This window comes from Gossypium hirsutum, chromosome D06 (genome assembly GCF_007990345.1).
Source record: "Gossypium hirsutum isolate 1008001.06 chromosome D06, Gossypium_hirsutum_v2.1, whole genome shotgun sequence".
Classification (NCBI taxonomy): domain Eukaryota; kingdom Viridiplantae; phylum Streptophyta; class Magnoliopsida; order Malvales; family Malvaceae; genus Gossypium; species Gossypium hirsutum.
This window is the reverse complement of record NC_053442.1, coordinates 809,263-821,246: the sequence shown is the minus strand read 5'-3', so window position 1 is coordinate 821,246 and position 11,984 is coordinate 809,263.

Sequence of the window (11,984 nt, the reverse complement as noted above, 5' to 3'; positions counted from 1 at the left end):
TTAACTCAAAATATCATATCATCATATATCGAATAAAATACTGATAATCTTAACCTTATTTAATTTTTTAACATTGAAAGAGAAAAAAAAAAAGCTAATGTGAGAAAAACCTTCACAAGTTAGAAGTGAATTTTGCAATTCTGTCAAAAATATCATGTAGGTCTCCACTAATCATCAGTGTTGAATTCAATTCATTTCAACTTTAGGTGAAATTCATGATTGGATTTGTAACACCTCTTACCCGTATTCGACACCGGAATAGGGTACGAGGCATTACCAGAACACATACACTTATAAACATGTTAAACAGAGTTATAAAATTTAATTCAAATTTAAACTCTTCAAATTTTTAACATGCTTTTATAAATCTTCACGTTATAACTTCAAAATACTATATTTGTAACAAATAAGGCTTTTGAGACCCAATACATACTCATGCAATTCAATACTTTATTTCCATTTCATTTAATTCACGATTCTCATGTTCACGATTTAATTCAATTTCTCAATCCAATATACATTTCAATACCACAATAATTCATTTAATTCAAATCATATCATTTGCAATTTCCATTTAATTCACGTACAGTTCAATTTCATTAAGTTCAATACTAATACATATTTATTATTTAACTTAACGTCCCCTTTTTGCATCATTTTACACTTCAAGCATGAACTTAGTATTTCATTTCCTTTCCACTCCCGTTTCCTATGCATATCACACAAGATATAAACATTACACTCAACCATAGTCGCAAGCTAGTCTTTTTTTTTTTGAAGACTAACCACATGATAAAACATTTTAATAAAGATTACAAACTTTAAATCTTACCACCCTTTTTTGATCACAAGCATATTTTCATATAGGCATTTACCATCTTAATGCATAATTTTATAAATTTAATGTGGCGCAACCCAGCCACAACTTGGCCAAAGCCTAAGCATACACACCAAATATGCTAGCCAGATAAACATATAGTATAAGCATTATAAGCATAGATAAGCACCACATTTATTTATGTATCAAACTTACCAACATGAGTTAATTCATAAACCATTTCTGACATTGCTACATACCAAATCATATACCAAGTATACCACATACGCATACTATAAAACTTTATTTCTTCACATGAACTTTAATCATAACTAATAATGCACAATTATAAACATCATTTCTTTTCAATCGTTTATCGATTATAATCGAGCATATGGCCAATTATACACAAATCATTCATATGTTCTTTCAATTTTCCTCCTCCTCCTCTCCATTCTACATCTTAAGTACATAACACTCCTAGAAATAACATTTTTTATAGTTTCACTATTCACTTATATGTATACTTAAAATTATCTCTCCAAGTCAGAGTCACTAAATTATTTTTACCTGGAGCTACAGAGCTCCAAATTAAAAACCGTTAATTTTCCCCAAAACTAGATTCACATATCTTATTACCATAAAATTTTCAGAATTTTTGGTCTTTCCAAATAGTACAGTTTATTCTTTAAAGTTTCTCATGTTTCACTACTTGACAGTTCTGGCCTCTCTTCACTAAAAATTAATTATCTCATTTTACAGAATTCGGATATTGTTTCCGTTTATTTCTCTTGAAAATAGATTCACTGAGGATTCTAAACATATAAAATTTATCCCATAATTATTTTTTTAAAATTTTTTACAATTTTCCAAAGTCAGAACAGGGGATTCCAAACTTATTCTGACTCTATCTAACTAAACTTCAAATATCTCAAAATATATAAATCTTTTGCTTGCTATGTTTCTTTTATGTGAAAATAGACTCATTCAGCTTCAATTTCATATATTATTCAGCCTCTAATTCAATTTCCACCATTTTTGGTGATTTTTCAAAGTCACACAACTGTTGCTTTCTAAATTGTTTTGTTACTAAATGTACTATTTCATAATTTCACTTTTTCACTTTCAATCACAATTCAATTCAAAATCCACTTTTCAATTTCTAAGTCGATATTCAATTCAATTCCATACCAATATTCATTATTTAATTACACTTAGTTAATTTTTCGATGAACACTTCAGAATAATAACAGATACTCGGTGGATTCAACACATAGCAACCACCTTATTAATCAATGATGTCCGGTGGAATCAGCACATAGCAACCACATTATTAATCAATGATGTCCAGTTCACATAGTAGCCTGCACATAGTACTACATACGTGATCGAAACTATCCGGTACGCATAGTAGTTGCACATAGTACTACATACGTGATCGAAACTATCCGGTACGCATAGTAGCTGCACATAGTACTACACATGCGACCTATCATTTCGGTACACGTAGTAGCCTGCACATAGTACTACACACGTGACCATCACTTTCACTTTTACATAGTGGCCTACACACAGTATGTGCCACACATGTGATCATTTCTGTCACTTCATTCGTATCCCTTTTTATTCCAAAGGTTCATTCGGGAATTTTTTACTTTTTCTCACTTTTCTTTTTATCGATCAATTTCAATTTCTTGTCTTTCTTGATTTTTAACAATACATTTAACTTAAATAACATTCACACTATTCATTCCAGTCCAAAAATATACTTGGAAAGATTACATTTTTGCCCCTAAAGTTTCACAAAATTACGATTTTTCCCATAGGCTCGTAAAATAATTTTTATTCAATTTCCTTGCATTTTAAGCTTAGCCGAACCATTTTATGGCAGTTTCCATTCACAATTTTCACTTATTCACACAATTATGACACATTTTATAACTTTTACAAATTAATACTTTTAGATATTTTTATCGGAAATTACTTAGTAAAAATCGTTTATCATACTCCAAATGTTCATATTCTTCCATATAACATCAAAATACATGCATATTCTCCATGGGTAAATTTTTAAACATCAACTCTAGCTCAAATAAATGGTAGAAATACGTAAATCATATTACGATAATCTCAAAAACGTAAAAATCATTAAAAACGGGGCAATGATGGACTTACTATTGAGCTTGGAGGCTTGAAAACCCTAACCATGGCTTCCCCCTTGCTAAATTCGGCCTTATGGAGAAGATGGGAAAAAATTGGATTTTAATTTTGTTTTTAATTCAGTTGAATAACTAAATGACCAAAATGCCCTTAATGAAAAACTTTGGAAACATGTCTAACCATGCCCATTTTTGTCCACAAACTTAACCAATGGTCTAATTACCATATAAAGACCTCCAATTTAAAATTTCATAACAATTGGACACCTCTAACATATAGAACTCAACTTTTGCACTTTTTACAATTTAGTCAAGACTAAATTGAGTGCCCAAACGTCAAAATTTTCGAACGAAATTTTTATGAAATCGTAGACCATAAAAATATAATGAAAATAATTTTTTTCCTCATCGAATTTGTGGTCCCAAAACCACTATTCCGACTAGCCCAAAATTCGGGCTGTTAAAGGATTATTTTAGATCATTTCACTTTTAGGTTATTTAGGTTATTTTAGGTTCGAATCATTCGGGTTTGGGTTTCGTAATTCAAGTGATCATGGTTTAAATAAATTTGAGTGATGATTACTTCAAGTATTTGTTCAAATTTGACTAACTTTTGAGTTTGGATCAAATTGAATTTAAATCAATTTGAGTTGAGCGAACAATTGTTTATGACCAAATCATATTTTAAACTTACATCATAATTGACAAACCTATATCGACCTTATAATATTTGAGCTTATTGACCATATGTGTAACACCCCTAACCCATATCCGCCGCCAGAATAGGTTACGAAGCATTATTGAAAATTTACAGATCAAACATAGACATTTCATATCACTTTACATTCATATAAGAAATCAATTCTATATTAATCATATTGTCCATTATATGAGCCCTCGAGGCCCAAAACATACATTAAAAACAAGCCGGGACTAAATTAGAAACTCAAAGAATTTTTCGTAAAATCTCAAAATTTTCCCAAAGTGCAGGACACTCACGCTCGTGTGGTCAGTGCATGTGGCTCACACGGCCAAGTAACAATCCCGTCTCTTAGGCCGTGTGACATTTGAAGTAGGGCATACGGTCGTGTCCCAGCCCATGTCCATGTCCGTGTAACTCTCTGACTTGGGTCACACGGCCAAGTCACACGCCCGTGTACTAGGTCTTGTGAACATATTAATTTTCATTAATTATGTGCAGGGGTCACATCGCCAAGCCACACACCCATGTGCCAGGCCGCGTGATCAATTCTGAGTATTCTGTTTTGAAATTTTTAAGATGTAGGGGACACACGGCCATAACACACGACCATGTGCTAGGCCGTGTGTCACACACGGCTGAGACACACGCCCATGTCTTTGCCCGTGTGGACAAAATAAGGCTATTCTCACCCAATTTCACCTTCCACGTACATAAACACTTAAACACATTCACCAACCATTTCAAGACATTTAAAACAAGCCAAACCAAGTCTTATGCATGACGTATCATTATATATATTCATTTATTCAAACTTACTTAATTGACCAAATTCGCATATATGCATATTTTATCAAATATGCTATCTTAATCCATTCATCCATATGATTACCATCATTTAACTATTTCAAACTCACACATCAAACATGTTAAGGCTATATATATACATCTCAACATATACCAAACACAAGTTATACCAATGGCTAGTTACAACCAAAACATTTATATGTCAACATTGGACAAGTTAAACTATACATGCCATTATAACCAAAAAGATTTATTTCATATTTGTACCGAAATGGGCTGGTGGATAGTGTGAGTGATCTCCGCCAAGCTTCCAACCCAACGAGCCTCCGATACTATAGGACAGAGAAAATACAACTAAGTAAGCATTTAATGCTTAGTAAGGTTGTATAACGAGAAATAAACTTACCAGTCATTTACATATAAAATAAGCATATAAACACATTCCAAACAACTTGACCCAAAGCCTAAGCACATAAACTCATCAAACATGTTAGCTATTTATTTCATGTAATTATCAATAACAAGAATAAGCTCATCAATATCAAGTTCCATGTAATTCATATTTATACGGATAATGATTCATTTTGATTTTATATGTTCTCATGTCAGAATTCCATCCGTTGAATTATTTGAAATCTCGATGGATACATGGGTAGTACACACGGAGTGTACACTACTGTAAATCTGTCAATTCATATTCGGGAGTGCTCTTACGAGCACATAAATAGAAAACTCTCTATCAAGCCATATAACAGGAAGCTCATGTGAGCCATGTAACGGGAAGCTTATAAGAGCCTTAATCAAGAAGCTCATGTAAGCCAATAACGGGTAACTCCGAAGAGCCATTAACGGGAAGCTCCGGATAGCTATATATCGAGAAGTTTAAGCGAGCCATATTGGGAAGCTCCGGAGAGCCATTAATCAGGAAACTCATAAAGAGCATTTAATCGAAAAACTCACGAAGAACCATATATCAGGACACTCATAAGAGTTGTGGTGTGTCTACAACACATGTATAATCACAACCAATCAGGATGCTCCAAAGAGCTATTATCGAGAAGCTCACACGAACCATATAACGGGAAGCTTGAGAGGGCTTATAAAGGGATGCTCTTTCGAGCTATGGTATGTCCGCAACCTATGTAAGACCACTACCAATTCGGAAACCCTGTGTCCAATCGAATTTCATTCATTCAAATGGGACTTAATATTTGTCGGCTATTTACGGATATATGATCAAATTCTATATACATGGACATTACACAATTCACATGCATATCATTCAATCGAAGCATATAATTACACAATTAAGCTACATGAACTTACCTTGACAAGTGTTCGTGAATTGTAATATACTAATCCGATACTTTTTCTTTTTCTCGATCCAATTCTGAATTTAATCTATCCGGATCTATACGAGTAAATTTAACTCAATTTAATACAATTTCATACTCAATTCAATCCAATTCACATCTTATGGAAAATTACCATTTTACCCCTATACTTTTATTTAATGACGATTTCTTCCCTAGGCTCTAAAAATAAAATTCATGCAATTTAATCCTTATTCCAAGCCTAGTCGATTTTTACATATAACAATAACAGTCCATGAATTTCTCAAAAATCAAAATTTTTCATGAATTTTACAACTTTTCAATTTAGTCCCTAAATCATTATTTCATCCAAATTTCCTTAACAAAGGTTGTTTATTTATCAACAACCTTTCATTTTCTACCATGAAACTTCATAATTCAACTATATTCATCCATGACAAAACTTCAATACTTTGATAACTTTGTAAATTAATCACCGAAATAGCTAAATTAAGCTTTTGCAATCTCAGAAACATAAAAATTACTAAAAATGGGACAAAGAAACATACCTAATTAAGCAAAATAAGTTGGCTTGAGCTCAAGTTCTCATAGCTAGGGTTTCCATGTTTTTAATTTGGGAAAGATGATGATAAATGATGATATATTAGATTTTTATTACTTATCATCTTTAATTATTTCATCTTTCCAATTTCATCATTTTCTTTATTTAGTTTTCCATGGATGAATCATCATACTTATCTACTAACTTCTCTTAATGGTCTATTTCCATATAAGGACATCTAATTTTGAATTCCATAGCTATTTGATACTTATAGCTACTAGAACTCAACTTTTGCATTTCATGCAATTTGATCATTTTATCAATTAAACATGCAATCAGTAAAATTTTCTTAACGAAATTTTTATACAATATTCCTATCATAATTCAGACCATAAAATAATATTAAAATAATTTTCTTTTCGGACTCGAATTTGTGGTCCCGAAACCACTGTTCCGATTTAACTGAAAACGGGCTATTACAATATGGTATGTGTGAGAATTGAATCAATAGGGCATGTTTGATTTAATTATGATTTTCATCATTATACAATATTTAATTTGAAGATTTAGTCTTTATACTTTCTACTATTATTAATGTTACTGTTTTAGTCCAAACTATTACCACTACGTTATTTGGCCGATGTGAATTTTAAAAAAAATATGAATCTAAGTCAACTCTAACTCAAACCCAAGAATCAATTCGAAACTAGATTCGATCGAACTTGCTTAAACCATATAAAGTCAACTCAAATTCGTTCAACCAAACTAATATTTGCTTGAACAATTAAAACTTGAAACAAACCAAACCAAAATTGATCTTAACCCGAAATAACTTTAACAAGTAACCTGAAATGACCCGAATCATAATGGTTCGACACAAAAAATTGAACCCCAAACTCGTACATTCAGAAACAAAAGCAATTCGAACCCAAAACTACCAAAATTTGAAATTGACCCAAACTAGTGTTTGTTGTTTCAATAAAAACCGTGTCAAGCAATAGTTAAAATCGAAAGCACGCCAAGTAGCTCAAGCAAAAGGACAAAAGAAAAGTGTATCGAAAATTAATATTTTAATGATACAACCATCATATTTCACATTCCATTCATATAAATCATGCATGACAAAATTGATATAAATATAAATATCCTAACTATTTGTTTTATATAAAAGCTGTGAATAATTTAATAAACATTGATATATATATATTCAAACCGATTTGAAAACTTACATGCATAATAAGTTCTGTATATATAGTTCGATCAAATTAGTCTCTTTACTGTTAAATGAATTAATTTAGTCTTTATACTATTAAAAAATCAATAAAAAATTATAATAAAATTAATATTTATTATTTTAAAAATGACATGATTTTTTTGATTTATTATCATAGTCCCTTGTAACTCTTAAATAGGGAGATAATGCGCTTTAGTGTACTCGAACCTATATTCTCTTGCACTGATAACAATATTGACATCAATCGAGTTGAGACTTAATCAATTACTTACCTTTATTTTTGTTGTTATATAATCATTTTATATATTATAAATGTATCAAACATAAATTCAAATTAGGGAATTCTCTTTTGTGCCTAATTTGTTCTTAAAGTGCCTTTATGTAACCTCATGAATCACGATTGATTTTTTAAAAAATTATATAGAAAGGAATTTATTCAAATTCTCTTTATACATTATCTCTTCTAGAATGTTGGATCACGTTGATTAAAATTATACAATTAAAATAAAAAATAAATTATCATAATAAATTATATACAATTATCACATGCATATTTGTTTGTTTAATCATCACCATATGATAATCACATTATGGACCATATATGCCAAAATGTAATACAATTACACATGGTGGTGGATCAAAATCCACAATAATATATATACTATTATTTAAATATATTTTGTAATAATCTTATTATAAGTTTCGGTCATACCAGATCTTTTTAACACAATACTTAGAACTACCTATAATCCCTCCTCAAACCATAAATAAGAGGATAATGCGCTTCAGCACACTCGAACTCCCGTCCTCTTTCATTAACAATTATGTCTATGTCAATCGAGCTAAAACTCAATCGACATTTAAATAGTTTATTAAGTTAATGTCATCTATTAATTAGGTTTAGGTTTCAGCTCAGTTGAGAAATTATCGAAAACCCATTCTTTTTATAAGAAAACAAACATATGGGTATTTTTGTCATTTTGTATTTTATGGGAAGTCTAAAAAATTACACTTAATGATATTTGAATTTTACCATTTTAAACAATGTTGTTTGAATAATCATATTATAAGTTATAATTATATCTGCTCTTTTTAACACAATGCTTAGAACTATCAATAACCCCTTCCCAACCCATAAATAAAATGATAATGTACTTTAATGCACTTCAACCCATGTCCTTTTGCATTGACAGTAATACCCGAACCAATCATATTAAGACTCAATTGACACTGAAAATATTAATTTTCAATAAATTTTAAAATTTCAATAAATTATCAAATACCGCCTAAACCTTTTATAATATTTCATACAATTTTTATTTTTATTTTATAATATGATATTTAGATTTTTTTTCTCTTCAATTATTATTTATTTAAAATTTTCTGGTGAAGAAAAATATATACATTGAATTGATGCATTATATGCTAAATTGTGTATATATGTCGTTATTTTAATTGATCAAATAGACCTTTTCTTTTTTAAGATATAGGAAAACAGGTCGATTTTGGAGAGAATGTGTGAAAGCGTGTCCAACTGGACGAACTTCTGCTGTCATGTCAGGAAAACATGCCCAGCTAGAAGTGTTTTCTGAAAATTCTAAAGAAAATGTATCTAGCTAAGCACGCTTTCTCTAACATGTCAGCAAAAGCTTGTCTAGCTGGATAAGCTTCTCTATCAACTGTGCAAAAAGTGCACTCAACTGGACACACTTTTCATACTTTCTTTTCAAAATTGATCTGTTTCCCTAAATCTTAAAAAAATCTATTTAACCAATTTTAAGAAATAACTACATACATCATATATATATATATGTGTGTGTAATGTATATTATCTAAAAATAGTGGAGAGGATTTGATCAACATTGCAACTCAAATGGGGAAAAAATAATTATTTATGTTATCACTTATCACCATAAGCAAAGCAAAGCCAGAAAAATAAATAAATAAATAAAAACTTTTCAAATAAAAACAAATGATATTGCACAACTCTTTTTCATGATCCACCAACAAATAATGCCTCCTGTACTTAAAAACATTCACTATAAATTATAGGGTATATTTCGTAATTGGTTATCCAAATTTTATAAGTTTTTATTTTAAATATTGGAAATAAATCTATTTCGTTTTAGGCAATTTTTGTTAACAACTATTTTTATTTTGGTCACTTGTTGATAATTCGATATTCATTTTAGTTATTTAATTTCTGTAAAATTTTATTTTGAACACTCTTTTTATTTTTTTATTTTTTAGAATTAATCTTAGTTTTTCAAATAAAAGATAAAAGCATGGGGTTTTACACGGAATTACCTAAGCTTTTATAGAGAAATACTTGAGTTTTTATAGGAAAACCATTTTATATTATTAATTTCCTTTATTTTTTAGAATCAATTTTAGTTTTTTTTCTAGTAAAATGAAAAATCTTGGATTTTACAAGGAATTATCTAGCTTTTTATAAAAAAATATCATTTTATCATTTTAATTTATTATTTTTAAGATAATTTTAGTGTTTTTAGTAAAAATGAAAACACCTGAGTTTTTAGGAATTGAGTTAAAGTGAAAACTTAAGTTTCATCTGCATAGTTAAATAACTCAATTCCCCGTAAAAAAAATCTTTTTTTAAAAATAAACTTAATTCTAAAAAGGGGAATTAGTGACCAAAATGAAAACTTATAAAAAGTTGGACAATTAAAATAAGTATAAAATAACATTTTCTAACCCCAAATTAATCGTGGGTGACTAAAATGAAAAAGATTAATTATGGCAAAGACTAAAATGCAGTTTTTTTTTTCAGTACTCAAAATGAAACTTGTGAAAGTTAGGTGACTAATTATGGAATTTACTTATACACTCAACTTCAAGTTTAAAACTTTACCTCAAATTATGTACATAAATATTAAAATATTATTTTATAAATAAGCGAGTTTAAGCTCAACTCGAGAATGATTGAATCAAATTTGATTATTCTCAAATCAAACCTGTATATTTTGTATAATGTTCTCATTCACACCCTACCAAATCTAACTTGAAAATGTCAAATTTTATAAAAGATCCTTGTACTATGCTTTTTTGTGGATTTAGTCCCTCTATTCTAGAGGTGATCATGGGCCAGGCTGGACCGGATTCGGGTCGGACCCAGGAAAAGTTTTGGCCCGCATCCTAGGCTCGGGTCCGACCCGGCCCGAAATATGGGCCTAAAATTTTATCTAGGTCCGGCTCGAGAAAAAATTCCTAAGCCCGAACCCGGCCCATTTTTTAATAAACACCAAAAATTTATTTTAAAAATAAAAAAATAAAAAAGTATTTTAAAAATATTTTAAAATTAAAAAAAATAAAAAATAAATATTTATTATATATTCGGGCCAGGCCGGCCCTGGGCAAAAAAAGTGGTGCTCGAGGACCAGCCCGTTTTCTAAACGGGCCTCGTTTTTTTGCCTAAACTCATATTTCGAGCCTATATTTTTACCCCAACTCTCTCATATTTCGGGCAGGCCGTCAGGCCTCTATTCTAATTTGATCATTTATAATGTTTTGCTTTTTAGAAACTTGTATGTTTTACACTAAAGTAAACTTTTTTTCACAAATACCATCAAATAATTTGATATGATTTATTAGCTTTACATGTGATGATGCGGCATATTCACGTTAGCATTTTTTAGGGTAAATTACAATAGAGGTTACTCAACTATGGATTTTTTATTTTTTGATCACCTAATTATGAAAAATTATAAAACGATCATCTAATTATTTAATTGTCTTTTTTTGGTCACCAGCTGACTAACATAAAAACGGAAACATAAAAAAATTCAAGATAGTTGGTGACCAAAAAAGACAAAATTTAATAGTTGAGTGACCATTTTACAACTTTTCATAGTTGGGCCACAAAAAAAGAAATTTATTGATAGTTGGGTGACCATTTTGTAACTTTTCATAATTGGGTGTCCAAAAAGAAAAAAAAACTATAATTGGGTGACTACAAATATAGTTTACCCTAAACTATTTCACGGAAAAATGTTGAACTACTGAAAATATACATTTTTAAAAGTAAAAGGACTATAAATAATCAAATAAAAAAACATAGTTCAGGGACCTCTATAAAATTTGACCAAGAAAACAGTCCACAAATAATACACCACAGAATCCCGTAATCCTCGTGGTGAAATAAAAAGACGACAAAAGATTGTACAACTGTTTTCATCATCCTCTTAACAAGTATGATGCCACGTGTCACTTCATTTTCGCTGTTCTATTTTAGGTTTAATTTTGGTTTTAGTACTCCAATTATGTTGAAGTTTGATATTTAGTCATTTTCCTTTAATTTGATATATATAATTTTTTGTTTTATAGTGTTATTAATAAGCCTAAATTGGCCGCCAAATTGGTTATTAAGATAAT